We start from the raw sequence: 18,856 nt of genomic DNA on the forward strand, positions 1-18,856 counted from the left end.
CTTCCCCTTCCCCTCCCGACTCCAAGCTGCCTTGCCGAAGTGTTCAGGCACTGCTTCATTGGGGGGGATGACGGCAGATCCGCAGATCCGGATACTGGAGAGGACGGTCCCGAGGAGGGAACGGCCTCCAAGCCAGAAGCAAGAGCTTCCTCCTGGCTCGCATGTGTCGTTGGCAATGGAGGTGTGGCACCCTGGGGTTCAGTGCCGCGCTCCGGGTCCACTGGTAGCCCTCTGGCAGCAGTGTTCTTGGGTATCACCTCCAGGGCCTCCGCTATCCGCAACACGTACATGGGCATGGTGACCAGCTGTTGGAATATGCCCCCATTGTCTGAAGGATCTGCTAACCTATTTCAACACTCCTCCTGGACAAACTAACCAAGTCCCCGCTTAGATCTGCCACTCATGGAGCAATCCTGCCGCGTTGAACCAACCTCCGCTGGATCGGAGCCAGCATGGAGACACGTGGGGTGTCCTGTGGCAAAGTGCTTGGGCCTGCTACCTCCACGGTGGAGGTAGCATGCCCACAGGAGTATTCGATGTCATCGGGGTTGTATAGATGATGGAGCTTGTCGCTGCAGGCTCCTCAAAGTCCATACGGTCATCAGTGGAGAAGGTACCCTGCAGCTCCATGGGCGAGATTCGGGGCTCCTCAGCACCATCCCCCGCTGAGGCCGCCACTGGATCCGCACCTTGGCTCGGTGGTGTTGCCTGGGGCTGCGCTGCTGGCTGAGCTACAAAACATAAATGAGGTTATTAGAGGAGAAGGAAGTGCTAGTGTCACAGGGTGATTCAAACGCCACACACAGCATATGCACGACAAAAGCACTACCACTATCAAAATGATCACAGACATCACATTTCATGAACATGACCAAATTCTGCATTACAATGATTTTCATGAGGCCATCATTAATTAGATAACACTTTCATCAATTATCTATCATATATTATCGTTCGGATATGAGTGGGTGTGGCATCTATTGACTTTACATCACGCAATAGTGTATACTTTACTCACGTGGCATCACATCAGGTTCTGCTGCTGCTTGCGTGGCTGACCGGGGGTGGCTCCCCACTAGTGCCAGCACCCGCTCCTCGATATCTGTCAGCTCGATGATGACTGGTGGGCCGCCACCCGTGCGCTGCTGCTCGGGCCTATTCTTCGAAAGCTTCTTTTGCAAAAGGTAACAACAGCACAACATGGCATAAGATCATTGCATAAAATCACAGGTATTGTCACAGAAACTTATACAACAAATAACCGACAGATGTAATCATTATTATTATTAACATCATTATTAACTTAAAGACGTACACTGTAAACGTAGGCTTTGAGTAAAACATTCCCGGTATAAGTGCAATACATCAGATCTGAATTGATTCACTCATTACACTTACAATTCAAATTATATAAATATATAAGCAAATGTGAATAAATGTAATATTTACTCTGGCGGATCTGACAAGGTTGTTCCAGCGCTTGCGGCATTGGTTGCTCTCACGCACCTCGTGCGTCACCGACGAGACCACCTCAGCCTGTCGGCCCAAATTTTCTGGTAAACTTTTGTGGTGGGCTTCCCACGCCTACCCCGGGTCAGTTGACCCCAGCATGACTCCACCTCCTGCAGGAGGGAGTCATTTGCCTCGTCGGAGAAACTCCGAGCTCGTTTTTGTCCTCCCACTTCGAGTTCCTCTCCTACCTCACTGCTCTCGCCAGCCTCCTCCCCCTCCACATCATGCTGTCTTGCCTCCTCCATGCCTTCCATGTAAATAATATTTTTTTTCCTCAAATCTCTGTATAAACAAAGTATTTTGTGCTCTCAATTCTTCTTACTGCTGCAAAATCTCTTTCCTATCTCCCACAACAGCCAAACAACCAGACAACACACCCACACATGCTTTCACTTCCTCTCTGCTCTCTCTCTCTTTACTCTTCTACACATGTATTGATGACCCCTGATCTCCTGAAATGCGGGAAATGATCGTTTCCATTGGGGTTGCTATGGATGCCGACAGTTTACGGTTGAAGGGCAAAAAATGTACTGCTAATGCCCATTTCACATCGGTCCTGGTAACACCCATTTTATAAAGTGGAAAGTTGGGATTTTGAAAATGGGCGATAATCCGGCGATCTCAAAACCCATAATAAATGTCAACGCTGGAAATAACGCCCATTTTTGGGCGATCTGCACAATAATGGAAAATTTAGCCCCTAGAGTTTGAGTCAAGCTGGTTAAAAACTTTGGACTGGATTTGGGGCTTTTTGGATTTCGGGGCGTTAATCGCGGCGAGGCATTAAAGATAGCACCTGAAAATAGTTTGCGCCTTCGACTGAAAGTTTCAACGAAAATGTCAGTTGGAGGAGCATTGACGTTAAGGCAGGCATTGCACAATGAACTTTGTGTGCCCAAGCCGAAACTTGTATCATTAAAGAAGGCGACCATTTTGTGCATGCGCAGTAAGAAATGTTTTTCTCCTCGGCTGCAAATGCTAATGCAGGGTGCTGCAACTTCCTGTGTGCATGCACATATAAACTGCCCCAGTTCAGCCACTTCTGTGGAGATGGAGGAGCAGGATGGAAAGCAGCGTGCTAGGCACTTCAGTAACGAGGCGAGTGAGGCCTTAGTCCAAACAGTGGAGAGGAGGTGGTCCTCACACCATCTTGCTGGGGGAGCCAGACCACTCCCAAGTGTATTTAAGAGGCTGTGGAGGAACATAGCACAGGAGGTCCCTGCTGCAGACACTGTGCCCAGAACTGGGACACCATGTCGAAAAAATATTCAACGACCTTACCAGGATGGTCAGTGTGAGAACCATTCACATTTATGTATGCCTCCTTGCCTTCTAACATGAATCTCACACACTATGTGAAGTCTTTCATGCATATGGTCCCTCTTAAAAGTATTGCTGTCTGTGGGGTGGGTTTCACAATGCATAAGAAAGATGAAGGCTTACTTCTGCACCCATTGCCTTCGAATGATCGATGCACCTGAACTCACTAATTTACATCCTTCCTCACAATCCCATTGCTGCTATGACTCTCAGAAAGATCACCTACAGCTCCTCTGTTACATTCCTCTAACCTCCTAACAATTGCTCATGAAGCTCATGCAACATCGAAGCAGATTGAACGGAAGCCATTGGAACATTCACACAGTCTCATCTATTGTACTATGGTAGGCATGTGAGCCACAACAGGAGAGTAACCCTTTCTGAACCCTTCCTATTTTTCTCTTTGCAGTTGAAGCACTCCCACAACAGGAGGGAGCAGCTGTGCACAGGTGGGGGGCCATCCCAAATACTATAACTTACTGATGTCGAGGAACAGGTATCAGCCTTCATTGGAGTAGCAACTCGGGCAGTTGTCGGGGGTGATGCTAAGCCCCCTTTGGATAGTAAGGGTATGTAAATGATAGGGCACCTGAAGAGACTGCATTGAGATGTACATCATATCATCATCATCATAGGCAGTCCCTCGGAAACGAGGAAGACTTGCTTCCACTCTTAAAATGAGTTTTTAGGTGGCTGAGCAGTTCAATACGAGAACCACAGTCCCTGTCACAGGTGGTGCAGATAGTCGATGAGGGACAGGGTGGGTGGGACTGGTTTGCCGCACGCTCTTTCCGCTGCCTGCGCTTGATTTCTGCATGCTATCGGCGATGAGATGCGAGGTGCTCAACGCCCTCCCGGATGAGAAATGTTTTCACTTAGAGGGTGGTGAACCTGTGGAATTCTCTACCACAGAAGGCTGTGGAGGCCAAGTCGCTGAATATATTTAAGAGGGAGATAGATAGATTTCTAGAAACAAAAGGCATCAAGGGGTATGGGGAAAAAAGCGAGAATACGGTATTGAGATAGACTCGAAGGGCCGAATGGCCTACAACTGCTCATTTGGAAAGAGGTGACATGATAGGTCCAAGTCAGCATGGATTTTTAAAAGGGAAATCATGCTTGATAAATCTTCTGGAATTTTTTGAGGATGTTTCCAGGAGAGTGGACAAGGGAGAACCAGTTGATGTGGCGTATTTGGACTTTCAGAAGGCTTTCGACAAGGCCCCACACAAGAGATTAATGTGCAAAGTTAAAGCACATGAGATTGGGGATAGTGTGCTGACATGGATTGAGAACTGGTTGGCAGACAGGAAGCAAAGAGTAGGAGTAAATGGGTACTTTTCAGAATGGCAGGCAGTGACTAGTGGGGTACTGCAAGGTTCTGTGCTGGGGCCTCAGCTGTTTACATTGTACATTAATGATTTAGACGAGGGGATTAAATGTAGTATCTCCAAACTTGCGGATAACACTAAGTTGGGTGGCAGTATGAGCTGCGAGGAGGATGCTGTGAGGCTGCAGAGTGACTTGGATAGGTTAGGTGAGTGGGCAAATGCATGGCAGATGAAGTATAATGTGGATAAATGTGAGGTTATCCACTTTGGTGGTAAAAACAGAGAGACAGACTATTATCTGAATGGTGACAGATTAGGAAAAGGGGATGTGCAACGAGACCTGGGTGTCATGGTACATCAGTCATTGAAGGTTGGCATGCAGGTACAGCAGGCAGTTAAGAAAGCAAATGGCATGTTGGCCTTCATAGCGAGGGGATTTTGAGTACAGGGGCAGGGAGTTGTTACTACAGTTGTACAGGGCCTTGGTGAGGCCACACCTGGAGTATTGTGTACAGTTTTGGTCTCCTAACTTGAGGAAGGACATTCTTGCTATTGAGGGAGTGCAGCGAAGGTTCACAAGACTGATTCCCGGGATGGCGGGACTACATATCAAGAAAGACTGGATCAACTGGGCTTGTATTCACTGGAGTTAAGAAGAATGAGAGGGGATCTCATAGAAACGTTTAAAATTCTGACTGGTTTAGACAGGTTAGATGCAGGAAGAATGTTCCCAATGTTGGGGAAGTCCAGAACCAGGGATCACAGTCTAAGGAAAAGGGGCAAGCCATTTAGGGCCGAGATGAGGAGAAACTTCTTCACCCAGAGAGTGGTGAACCTGTGGAATTCTCTACTACAGAAAGTTGTTGAGGCCAATTCACTAAATATATTCAAAATGGAGTTAGATGTAGTCTTTACTACTAGGGGGATCAAGGGGTATAGCGAGAAAGCAGGAATGGGGTACTGAAGTTGCATGTTCAGCCATGAACTCATTGAATGGCAGTGTAGGCTCGAAGGGCCGAATGGCCTAATCCTGCACCTATTTTCTATGTTTCTATGTTTCTATGCTCCTATTTTCTATGTTTCTATGTTTCTATGTTTCTATTCACTTCCTCCATTTAGGGCGGTCTTTGGCCATGGCCTTCCAGGTGTCAGTGGGGATGTTGCGCTTTATCAGGGAGGCTTTGAGGGTGTCCCTGAAATGCCCCCCGTGAACTTGCAGAAGATCAGCCACAATCACGCCACCCTTCCCGGGACGCATTAACCTCAGGCCATGGTGGTGATGATGAGGCAGCGGACACAACCAACATCACTGAGCCGCAGAGCCTACCAGTTGCCTCGTCTCCATACTTACCATCTGGCGGCAATGAGATTTTTGAGGGATTTGTGTCTTCGGAGGCTCCTGGCCCCAGCCACGTAAAGCAACGCAGTGTGAGAGGGCAATCTCGCAGGCTAGCTCTCCGGTCTGCTCAATGACAGGCAGACATAGAACTGGACTTGGTGGAAAAGTCCAGGGAAAACACCGTGAGCTTATGGATGCACTGGGAAGGATCCCAGAGAGCTTAGACAAGCTTACTCCGACTGTTGCGGAGGCAGCATCACGGATTGTCCATGCAACTCAGGACCCCAGCAAGGCCATCATTGCCCACACAGAGGCTGGTGGCCTCGAGTAGCGACAGTGGCATTCCAGAGTGTGTGGCGCGTGCCCTTGATCACATCACAGCTTTGAGCGCATCTGCTTCTGCCGATTATGAGGCGCAGCAGTCCGTAGCCGGGCCTTCCAGGCCAAGAGCTGGTCCAGGGGGTCCACAGATGCTGTCTGTATTGTCTTCTCCCGCGAAACAGAAGCTCTCTAGCAGCCTTGCTGCAGGCACTGAGGCCTCATTGAGGATGAGCAGCAGGCATGGGAGGGGGCTGACAGAAAGGGGGGGAGGGGAAAGTGTGGCTAAGAGCCATTAAGGGCTGGCACAAGGTTCAGCTGATGTAGACTTGTTCATATTGTAAATAGTTGCATCTTAAGAAATGGATTAGTTTGCATTGGCTTGCTGTAGGAATCAGTTTTATGTTCATTTAGTTGTGATTTTCTCATTGTATAATTTGGGTTATTGGGAGTGACATACGGCTAGAAATTCCACATTGAAAAATAGCTCCGTTTTTTGGCACTATTTCTGAGTAATGGATAATTTTTTATTCCGAGAGAGTGCCAAAAAAAGTACCAAGTTTCGCGAAAATAATTTTTTAATTTTGGCATAGCGCTAAAATACCTCAGTTTTTAAGGATGGAGCTTAACATTTTCACAATTAAAAATAACGTCCGTTCTGCTCATGCGCAAAACAAAAAGAAAAAAAAAAAATCGCCCGTTTTTCATGTGACGGGTGTGCCCACGCATGCGCAGTGCACGTTCTGGTCTGGATCAGCCATTTTTAAAGACCACTTTAACTTGAAGGAGATTTCTAAGTACTTCCACACAGGAGCTTGAAAATGAAAAATGGATGGTGAATTGGAAAGGAAAAGGGCCTTGATGTACACCCAAGACACCAATGATGCCCTCGTAGCTACTGCCAAAAGTAGATGGGGACAGATTGGCAAGAAGGGCGCTCGTAAACTGAAACCTTCTGCAATGGCTCAAGTTTGGGATCATGTTGCCCAGCAGGATTCAGCAGTGGCGTCCATCCAGAGGGTCGCAAGCAGTGCTGGCAAAGTGGCAGGACTTTTGCCAAGTAGTTAGAGTAAGTAATGTTTTTATTTATGCACAACAATTACTTGAATTGTAAATGTGATTATCTGTGTGCGCCACAACAGCAGAAGGCCCCTCTCTTAAAAATTTCTATTGCCATCTTTGCATAAGAAGTTGTCCGACAACCACCGAGAGCAGTTGAAAACCGGTGGCGGTCCGGCAGCCATTAACACCCCTGGAAAGGAGGATTGCAGGTATTATTGGTACCGCCAGAAGATCGACCACCCATGCAGAAGATGGGTCCAGGTAACAGAGAGAGGATAAGTACTGCAAAATCCACAGTCTGGGTTAGCTCAATGTTAAGTACCCGCGTGGCGGTAAGGTCGCCTCCCCATACGACTGTGACCTCTTTGAATCCGTGGCCCAACATGGCCAAGAACCCTTCTTCCAGCTTGAAGCCGTCTGCCAGCAGCAATCAGCATGATACGTTGGTGAACTAGTATTACCCCCTTTGAAATCTCTCACTGACCTTGTAAGCAAAGTGTCATGGCACATAAACGTGCCGTTTGCAACTCGGAGCCTCACACAGCATACTGCGCACAATTGTAACTTCACTGACAACTGCGATATAAGATCCTCCAGCCTCCATTTAAATATGCCACCAATAGCGCCTGCTGCACCCTGGGACCACTTGTTTTTTTCAGACGTTTCCTGGGGCGGGCGTTAAATGAAGCATGAAGTCCGAAAGTTCCATCAGCAGCGCTAGCGCAGCCTTGCATAATGATTGACATCATAATCATGCTGAAAACTGAGGACAGGGCGGTAAGTTTTTGCGCCAGTACAAACCAATAGCTGAGTCTTACAGCCAGGTGCTAAATCCTGGATGCCCGGCATAACTCCCAAGAATACCATTTAATGTCACACCGGGGCACTAACCGAGGTGCAAACGAGCCGAAAATCCAACCATTGATCTCTATCCATACGGATTCTACTTTTCTCGTGCTGATAGCTGCATCACTTTTTCCACGGCCATTATGTTATCCCTAATAAGTACAGCTACGCCACCTCCCCTTTTTCTCTTTCTTTCTTTTCTAAATATGTTATACCCTGCAATGTTCAATTCTCAGTCCTGATTTTTCTGGAGCCATGTCTCAGTAATCTCTATTACGTCTGGTTCCTCTCAATGCATGATTGCCACCAACACCCCTGTTTTATTGCGGAGTGTTATATATGTAAACTTGTATATACTCTGTACAGCCACCAGAGGGCTCATCCCCTGGAGTCCCAAGAGATCCCATAATCCCTTGTGAGCACAGATATTTAAGGAGGCCGCACAGGTTGGAGAGGCACTCTGGAGACCTGCAATAAAAGATTAAGGTCACACTTTACTTTGAGCTCAGTGTTCAGTCTGACTCTTTCTCCATACATAACAACTGGTGATGAGGTACAGATAGCAAACCCAAAGATGCAGAGAACAGTGGGCATCTTGGAGAAATTCCCAGAGAAAGATGACTGAGGAACTTTTGTGGAGCGACTCGACCAATACTTCGTGGCTACGAGCTAGATGGGGAAGAGAATGCTGCCAAACGAAGGGTGATTCTCCTCACCGTCTGTGGGGCACCAACGTATGACCTCAAAGAATCTGCTCACTCCAGCGAAACCCACGGAGAAATCGTACGATGATTTGTATACCCTGGTCCGAGAGCATTTGAACCAGAAGGGGAAAGCGTTTTGATGGAGAGGTACCGATTCTACACCTACAAAAGGTCTGAAGGCCAGGAAGTGGCAAGTTATGTCGCCGAGCTAAGACACCTTGCAGGACATTGAAAATTTGAAGGACATTTGGAGCACATGCTCAGAGACTTTTTCGGACTTGGCATTGGCCACGAAACCATACTTTGCAAACTTTTGACTGTAGAGACTCCAACCTTGAGTAAGGCCATAGAGATAGCCCAGGCGTTCATTGCTACCAGTGACAATACTAAGCAAATCTCTCAGCACACAAGTGCTGCTACAAGCACTGTGAACAAAGTGATGTTGTTTTTGCATCGCAACGGACAGGGCAGGTCACACAGATGTCTCAGAGTCCATCATTAAGGGTGATGAATGCAAGGCCATTAACACCTAGTTGGTTCTGCAGGAGTGATCATCGTTTCCATTCATGCAGATTCAAAGGTAAGTTTACAAGGGCTGCCGAACAATGGGACACTTCCAATGTATGTGCAGGCGAGCTGCTAATCCGGTTAAACTTTCAAACCACCATGTTGCAGAGGAGGACAGATCCACGGAGGATCATGACGAACCAGAGCCTCAGACCGAGGAGGCAGAGGTACATGGGGTGCACACATTCATCACGAATTATCCCCCGATAATGCTGAATGTTGAACTAAATGGACTCCCGGTGTCAATGGAACTGGATATGGGCGTGAGCCAGTCCATCATGGGCAAAAAGACTTTTGAAAGATTGTGGTGCAACAAGGCCTCAAGGCCAGTCTTAACTCCAATTCGTACGAAACTAAAAACTTACATGAAAGAACTGATTCCCGTAATTGGCAGTGCTACTGTAATCTGGGTGGTACTGGGCGATGATCCCATGCTGCTCGGCAGGAGCTGGCTGAGAAAGATACGCTGGAACTGGGACGACATCCGAGCGCTATTGCCCGCTGACGACACTTCGTGTGCCCAGGTCTTAAATAAGTTCCCTTCGCTGTTCGAACCAGGCATTGGAAAATTCCAAGGAGCAAAAGTGAAGATCCATCTAATTCAGGGGAGCGACCCATCCATCTCAAGGCGAGAGCAGTATGGTACATGATGAGAGAAAGGGTAGAGATTGAGCTAGCCCGGCTGCAACGAGAGGGCATCATTTCACCAATCGAGATCAACGAGTGGGCCAGTTCCGGTCCTCAAGGGAGACGGCACCATCTGTGGTGATTACAAAGTGACGATCAATTGTTTCTCCCCTGCAGGACCAATACCCATTACCAAAAGCCGATGACTTCTTTGCAACGCTGGAGGGAGGAAAGACGTTCACGAAGCTGGATCTGACTTCAGCCTACATGACACAGGAACTGGAGGAATCATCGAAGGGCTTCACCTGCATCAATACGCACAAAGGTCTTTTTATTTATAACAGATGCCCATTTGGAATTCGATCAGCGATGGCGATATTGCAGAGAAACATGGAAAGCTGACCGAAGTTGGTCCCACACACCGTGGTCATCCAGGATGACATCTTGGTCACAGGTCAGAACACAACTGAGCATCTACAGAACCTGGAGGAGCTTCTTAGTTGACTCAACTGCGTGGGGCTCAGGTTAAAACGCTCTAAGTCCATTTTCATGGCACCTGAAGTGGAGTTCTTGGGAAGGAGGATTACGGCGGACGGCATCAGGCCTACCAACGCGAAGACGGAGGCAATTGAGAATGCACCAAGGCCATAGAACATAATGGAGCTGCAGTAGTTTCTAGAACACCTGAACTACTTTAGTAACTTCTTACCGGGTCTCAGCACACTGTTAGAACCACTGCATGTCTTACAACAAAAAAGGGATGAATAGATTTGGGGCAAAAGCCAAGAAAATGCCTTTGTAAAAATGAGAAAATTGTTATCCTCAAATTGCTTGTGTTGTAGGATACATGTAAGCGTTTGGTACTAGCATGTGATGCGTCATCATTTGGTGTCGGGTGTGTATTGCAACAAGCTAATGATTTTGGGAAACTGCAACCGGTTGCTTATGCATCCAGCAGTCTGTCTAAGGCTGAGAGAGCCTACAGCACGATTGAGAAAGAAGCGTTCGCGTGTGTCTATGGGGTAAAGAAAATGCATCAATACCTGTTTGGGCTAAAATTCGAATTGGAAACTGACCATAAGCCACTCATATTCCTGTTTTCCGAGAGTAAAGGGATAAATACCAACGCATCGGCCTGCATCCAGAGATGGGCACTCATGTTGTCCGCATACAGCTACGCCATCCGCCACAGGCCAGGCACAGAAAACTGCGCCAATGCTCTCAATAGACTGCCATTGCCCACCACGGATTGGAAATGGCGCAGCCCGCAGATTTAGCCATGATTATGGAAGCATTTGAGAGTGAGCAATCACCCATCACTGCCCGGCAGATCAAAACCTGGACGAGCCAGGATCCCTTATTATCCCTACACAAAAGCTGTGTGTTTCACGTGAGCTGGTCCAGTGTCCCAGTGGAAATGTAGGAAGAGATAATGCCGTTCCAGCGGCGCAAAGATGAAATGTCTATACAGGCAGACTGCCTTTTGTGGGGCAATCGTGTAGTGGTTCCCATGAAGGGTAGAGACACCTTCATCAATGACCTCCACAGTACCCACCCAGGCATCGTAATGATGAAAGCGATAGCTAGATCCCATGTCTGGTGGCCCGGTATCGATATGGACTTAGAGTCCTGCGTTCACAGATGTAATGCATGCTCGCAGTTAAGCAATGTACCAGGGAGGCACCGCTAAGTTTATGGTCTTGGCCCTCCAAACCGTGGTCTAGGTTACATGTCAACTATGTAGGCCCGTTCTAGGATAAAATGTTCCTTGTGGTTGTAGACACATACTCCAAGTCGATTAAATGCGAGATAATTTCGGTAGCACGTCCACTGCCACTACTGAAAGCCTGCGGGCCATGTTTGCCACACACGGCCTACCCGGTGTCCTGGTGAGCGACAACAGGCCATGTTTTACAGTGCTGAGTTCAAAGAATTCATGACCCGTAATGGGATCAAACATGTCACATCTGCCCCGTTTAAACCAGCGTCCAATGGTCAGGCAGAGAGAGCAGTGCAAACCGTCAAGCAAGGCTTGAAGTGGATAACTGAATGCTCGCTGCAGACTCGCCTATCCCGAGTCCTGCTTAGCTACCGCACGAGACCCCCCTCACTCACTGGGATCCCACCTGCTGAACTGCTCATGAAAAGAGCACTTAAGACAAGGCTCTCGTTAATTCACCCTGATCTACATGAACAAGTAGAGAGCAGGCGGCTTCAACAAAGTACATACCATGATAGCGCAAATGTGTCACACGAGATTGAAATCAATGATCCTGTATTTGTATTGAATTATGGACAAGGTCCCAAGTGGCTTCCCGGCACTGTCGTGGCCAAAGAGGGGAGCAGCGTGTTTCGGGTCAAACTTTCAAATGGATTCATTCACCGGAAACACTTGGACCAAATCAAACTCAGATTCACGGACTATCCAGAGCAACCCACTTTGGACCCTACGTTTTTTGATACCCCAACATACACACCAGTGACAACCGGCACCACGGTTGACCACGAAGCAGAACCCATCATCCACAGCAGCACAGCAGGACCCAACACACCAGGCAGCCCAGCAAGGCCAGCTGCACAGCAGCCCAGCGAGGGTCCAACAAATGATTCAACAATACCAGCTTTCACACCGAGACGATCAACTAGAGCAAGAAGGGCCCCAGATCGACTCACATTGTAAATAGTTACACTATTGACTTTCGGGGGAGTGTTGTTATATATGTAAACTTGCATTTACTCTGTACAGCCACCAGAGGACTCATCCCCTGGAGTCCCAAGGGATCCCATAATCCCTTGGGAGCACAAGTATTTAAGGAGGCCTCACAGGTTGGAGAGGCACTCTGGAGACCTGCAATAAAAGACTAAGGTCACACTTTACTTTGAGCTCACAGTGTTCAGTCTGACTCTTTCTCCATACATAACAGACACTGTGTGCATTGCTGTACTTGATTTTTTTTTAAATCGGATTTCCTCTCACTTTATTTTTAACCATCTTTTTAGACTCCTGTTGTATAACTCTATTTATTTTCTTGCCATCAATGTCCTCCCTTACTTTATTCTTTCCTGTTTTGTTTATATTTAGATTGGTTATGTTTCTTGTCGATCCTTCCCTGCATCTAACTCATTTAAAGCCTTTGCCAGCTCTCTATTTACCCCTTCCGCTAGGACACAGATCCCATCCAATTTCAGGTCGAGCCCGTCCCATCGGTACAGCTCCTTCCTGTCCCAGAACTGCTGCCAATGTCGCATGAAAAGGAACCCCTCTTTCCCACACCAGCCCTTTAGCCACATGTTAATTCTCCTGATCTGTCTGCTTCTATGCCAATTTGCACGTGGCTCTGGCAATAATTCAGAGATTATTACCCTCGAGGTCTTGCTTTTTAATTTAGAGCTTAACTCCTGATACTCTTTCAGCAGTTGTTCCTACCTATGTCGTTTGTTCCAACATGGACCATGACAATGGAATTTACGCCTTCCTTTTCCAAGTTCCTTTCCAGTTGCCATCAGATATACCTTACCCTGGTACTGGGTAGGCAACACACCCTTTGGGATTCTCATTCTTGGCTGCAGAGGACGCTATCTATCCCCCTAATTATAGAGTCCCCTATCACTACCACATCCCTATTCTGCTCTTCCCCTCCCCAACCCCCTTGGACAGCCCTCTGAGCCACGGTGCTTTGGTCTGCATTGTGGTTGTCCTCCCTGCAGTCTTTCTCCTTGTCCTCAGAGGTCGCGAGTACATCGTACCTGTTGGACAGGACCAGTGTCAGCAGGACCTCCTTCTCAACCTCTCCTAAATCCCTCCTACCTGGCTCCCTAACAGTCACATCCTCCTTTTCCTGAACCTATGATTTCCTCTGGGGTGTGACTGTATTCTGGATAAAACTGCCCAGAAATTCCTCCCCCTCCCTTAAGTATCGGACTGTCTCTAATTCGCACTCCAGCTCAATGACTCTAAGCTGGAGAGATTCAAGATGGAGACATCTCCTGCAGAGGTGCTTGCTCGGGACAGTCTCGCTGTCCACAAACTCCCACATACTGCAGTCCAGACACACAATCTGCCCTACCATATCTTAGTCTAGCCTTATTTTATTTATTTAATTAGTTAAAGTTTTTATTCAATGATTATTTATAGTTACATTAATTAGTTTAACTAGTTTATATTTTATATTTTCGTGCACCTAGTTTAAACCACAGTCCCAGGTTAGTGAGGAAACAGAGAAAAAAAAACCTTAACACTCACCAACCAATCACCTACCTGCTGTCCTTGTGTTTTTTGGAAATCGTCGAAGGTTCCACCGCCGCTGATACCTCCTCTAATTAGGTCCGTTCCCCTCTTCTCCGAATTCCCAGGGCCGGATTTTAGGCGAAAACGGAAGCAGGGCGGGAAAGTTACCGGCCGGGAATAGGTTGCGCTTTAGTCAGGAATTTTCGCCATTTAGGTCCTGCACCAGGATGTGCAGCGCGAAGGGAGGCATTGTGCAACTTTCAAGGTGCAAAAATGGGAAATTTGCAAACTAAAGTGCCGGGCTGTGTGTGCTCTGAGAGAGGCTTTGGGCGGGCAGGGGGTAGGGGGAGTAAACCTTAAAAAAAACCCGTAAAAACACCACCACAACACAAATCGCTAAGAAAATTAAAAGAACAAACACTTGCACTTACCTTTACAGCACTTTACCTTCATCACTGCTGCCGACATGGCTGGATCGCTCTTGTTTCCCAGGTGCTCATTGCGAGGCTCGATTCCAGACTTACGGGTCAGGTTCGAGTCAAAACTCGGACGGTGTCGCAACGAGAGGCGTTGCACACCCGGCGCAGCTCTTCCAGCGCAAAACCCGACCCGAAGCTCACGACAGGATGCAGGAAACCTCACCGCCCCATTTCATGCCACTCCAGGGCAAGACCCGGAGCGCAAAGGACTGGAAAATCCAGCCCTCCAAATTCCCAAATAAACGATTCTGTTTAAATCCACTTTTATTAAGTACTCTGTGCAGAAGTTTAAGTTTCTGTCAGCTGGGATTCACATGCAAACACTCCCTAAGGTTACCCACTTTATGGAAAGGAGCATTTACAGAATAATTAACATATTCAAATTCTGAAAATTGAAGTAAATGGACACGTAAGTGCAGTCATCGATAGCACTGGTATTGTGCTGTCTCTTCCCAGTTGCATTTGCTCAGAAGTTTCTAGCCAACCTTCTGTTCCATATGTGTATTCTAAAACTGCTCACACCAATACAGTAAGGAACCTATTTATTTCTCAATTTGCATTGTTCCAATCTGTTTGATTATGTAATCTCAAAGTATATTCCACTGACTGTTCTATTTGCATATAAACTGCAAATAGATCTGATTCTGATGCATCATCACATTATAAGAACTGGATGGTTACAACTTGGTCGTGAGTCTGTAGCTAATGAAACGCAAGACATTTATCTTCTAAATATCTTAGTGATTAAAGTACCATTGAAAACTGAGGCACAAACTTTGAAAGATGGCTATTAAGTGAAAAGTAACCATTTAGGTTAGGTGTCTGGAGGATAGATTTAACTTTCTTTAAAGCTGGTTTCAACCTACCAACAGGTAATGAATGACCTGTGAATGTAAGGCGTAACTGAGATTTCTTTTGATTTAACTTTAAGCTTCTCTCATGCTCTCTCAAATAGATGACAAAGATTCTAAAATCGCTCCTTCTTTATTAACTCAAATGTTGTCCACATGTTGTTTACTCCTGAAAGACCCTCATTAGATTCATTCATTCATTCACCTATATTACACCACTGGAGCTGATGTTATGCCAAATGGCATATGCTACTACCAATAACTTCCCAAATGCAGTGCTAAAAACCAGCAATAGACATGAATTTTTGCTCAAATTATCTTGCCACAACACATCCATTATAGTTCAGATTCTTTCCAACACTATTTTCTCATGCAAAAAAAAATGACAATCTCTAACTCAAATGCAAGAGTGCTACATCTAAGCTACACTGACACTGTAAAGAATCAATTGAAAGAATCAACTGTTCTCTTAGCCCTATCTGATGAATGTTTGAAATGACAGTCGCTGGCAATACATAAGTCATCTGCTTATGGAATTGAATGCATCCAAATGTAGATCAGCAGTGACAGGACTGCTAAACACTGAAATATTCTTGTGTTTTATATCTTGAATTCCTTTGATGTAAAAGTACATTTTTGAAGATTGTCTTTAGCATCTAACTTTGGCAACCTTGCATAGCATATAAAATTGACATGGCAGTTGTTTAACGAGTTGACATGTGGCCACATTGACCATAGGAAATCACAACACAATGAGTTATGTTTTGGCAGAGCAGATTCACATGTCACACCAATTTCAAAATACACTCCTTTCTGAGGATTGTTAATGATTACATACATTAGCATTTTTATACTCGGCCCATCAAAGAGAGCCTTTACTGTAACTAATTCTTGATCAAGGCATGCTAGACGATATCATCTTTGCAAAATCATTTTAATTTTCAACATTGTGAGAAGGAACTCACTCCCTTAAAAGGCCATTGATGCTATATCAATTAAAATTTTAAAGACTGAGATTAATACATGTTTGCTAGGTAAGGGTATCACAGCAGTTGAGTTACAGATCAAGCATGATCTGATTCAATGGCGGAACAGGCTTGAGGGGACAAATGGCCTACTCCTGCTCCCATGTTCCTAGAAGTTGCTTTACTACCTTATATCATGGGTAGCCTTCTCTTGCTGGTCATCCTTCTTCAATTGTAATACTAGTGGAACATTGAATCCAGTCCTTGTAGTGTCAAAAAGTGTAGGTTTCAGCTCAAGTAAGGAACAGCACAACTTTCAGTAAATAGTCAGATAAACATTCCCTAACTTCTGTAGCAATAGTTATTGAATTATGAAGGCTAATAATGCACCACACATTGGACACGTCAATATATTGGGCCAAAAATTGCGGTCGGAGGCTTGCTGCGGGCGGATGTCTCCAACCCCTCAAAAAATCCGAAAGTACCTGGTGGTCCCTCTCCAACGAACATTTCGGGTCCGAGGTTTAGCTGCGCAGCCCAGCGCAGAGGCCCACGCATCCCAGAAATGTAAGCACTTCCTGGGATCACGTGGGCCTGGACCCCCAATCATAATGTAGTATTCTCATTGATAGTAATGGGAGCTCCGGGCTCAGATTACTATCAATGAAGATACCCCTAAAATAAAATAAGACACAAATATAAATAAAAAATCACTTTGCTTTTTTAAAATTAATAGAAATTGCATTAAATTAAATGTTTTAGAGAAAATTTATTTTTACAATTAAAAATAAAAGGTTTTAATAGTGTTAAAATAAAATTATCTTCTCAGAGTTTTTAATATAAAAATAAGTAATAACATTTGTTTTTACTATATTAAAATTCTTACGCCTTTTAACAGGCTTTGAAGACTTTGAACAACATTCGCTGGGCAAATAGCCCAAATCTCCACCCACGAAGGCTCTTCTCCTGGGGAGGCACCCGGAGAGGCCAAAATTTCAGGGCATTTATGTCAGCAATAATAAGATTAATTACGCTAATACATAAAAACTTAAGAAATAGGAGCAGGAGTAGGCCATTTGGCGCTTCGAGCCTGCTCCGACATTTAATAAGATCATGGCTGATCAGATACTGGCCTCAACTCCACTTCTCTGTCGACTCCCCATAACCGTTGACTCCCTTATCATTCAAAAACCTTAATATATTCAATGACCCAACCTCCACAGCTCTCTGGGGCAGAGAATTCGACAGATTCACGACCATCTGAGAGAAGAAATCCCTCGTCATTTCCGTTTTAAATGGGCGACCCTTTATTCTGAAACTATGCCCCCAGTTCTAGATTCCCCCACGAGGGGAAACATCTTCTCTGCATCTACCCTGTCAAGCCCCCTCAGAATCATATACATTTCAATAAGATCACTTCTTAGTCTTCTAAACTCCAATGAGTATAGGCCCAACTTGCTCAACCTGTCTTCACATGACAACCCCTTCATCTCAGGATTCAACCTCGTGAACCTTCTCTGAACTGCCTCCAATGCAAGTATATCCTTCCTTAAATAAGGAGACCAAAACTGTAAGCAGTACTCCAGGTGTGGTCTCATCAAAGCTCTGTACAGTTGTAGCAGGATTTCCCTACTTTTATACTCCATCTCTTTTGCAATAAAGGCCAACATTCCATTTGCCTTCATAATTACTTGCTGTACTTGCATGCTAACTTTTTGTGTTTCATGTACAAGGACCTCCAGATCCCTCTGTACTGCAGCATTTTGTAATCTCTCCCTATTTAAATAATAATTTGATTTTTTATTTTTCCTACCAAAGTGGATAACCGCACATTTCCCACATTATACTCCATCTGTCAAATTTTTGCCCACTTACTTAGCCTCTCTATATCCCTTTGTAGATTTTTTGCATCCTCCTCACAACTTGCTTTCCCACCCATCTTTGTAACATCAGCAAATGTGGCTACATTATACTCGGTCCCTTCATCCAAGTCATTAATATACATTGTAAATAGTTGAGGCCCCAGCACTGATCCCTGTGGCACCCCACTAGTTATTATTTGCCAAACTGAAAATGACCCATTTATTTCAACTCTCTGTTTTCTGTTAGTTAGTCAATCCTCTATCCACGCTAATATATTACCCCAACCCCGTGAGCTCTTATCTTGTGTAGTAATCTTTTATGTGCCGCCTTATCAAATGCTTTATGGATATCCAAATACATGACATCTACTGGTTCCTCTTTATCAACCCTCTTCGTTACACCCTCAAAGAACTCCAGAAAATTTTTCAAACATGATTTCCCTTTCATAAAATCATGCTGACTCTGCTTGACTGCATTATGATTTTCTAAATGTCCTGCTATTACTTCCTTAAAGATAGACTCCAGCATTTTCCCAATGATAGAAGTTAGGCTAACTGATCTAAAGTTTCCTGCTTTCTGTCTCCCTCCTTTCTTAAATAGGGATATTATATTTGCAGTTTTCCAGTCCGCTAGGAGCTCACCAGAATCCAGGGAATTTTGGTAGATTCTAACCAATGCATCCACTATCAATGTAGCCACCTCTTTTAAGACCCGAGGGTGCATGCTATCAGGTCCAGGGGACTTGTCCACCTTTAATCTCATTAGTTTGTCTAGTACTTTTTCTCTAGTGATAGTGGTTGTTTTATGTTCACCCCACCCCCCCGTATCTTTGTCATTGTATATT

At 45.6% G+C, this 18,856-nt stretch overlaps 1 long non-coding RNA gene across 1 annotated transcript; it reads right to left on the reverse strand.

The window, feature by feature from the left end:
* Positions 1 to 32: 32 nt before the first annotated feature.
* Positions 33 to 14,364, reverse strand: LOC139265865 (uncharacterized). Its single transcript, XR_011593644.1, has 3 exons — positions 14,286 to 14,364; positions 1,019 to 1,169; positions 33 to 731 (listed from the first exon to the last, which is right to left on the reverse strand). It is a non-coding gene; the product is annotated as an uncharacterized lncRNA (long non-coding RNA).
* Between the last annotated feature and the right edge of the window lie 4,492 nt (positions 14,365 to 18,856).

This window comes from Pristiophorus japonicus, chromosome 1, assembly GCF_044704955.1.
Source record: "Pristiophorus japonicus isolate sPriJap1 chromosome 1, sPriJap1.hap1, whole genome shotgun sequence".
Taxonomy (NCBI): domain Eukaryota; kingdom Metazoa; phylum Chordata; class Chondrichthyes; family Pristiophoridae; genus Pristiophorus; species Pristiophorus japonicus.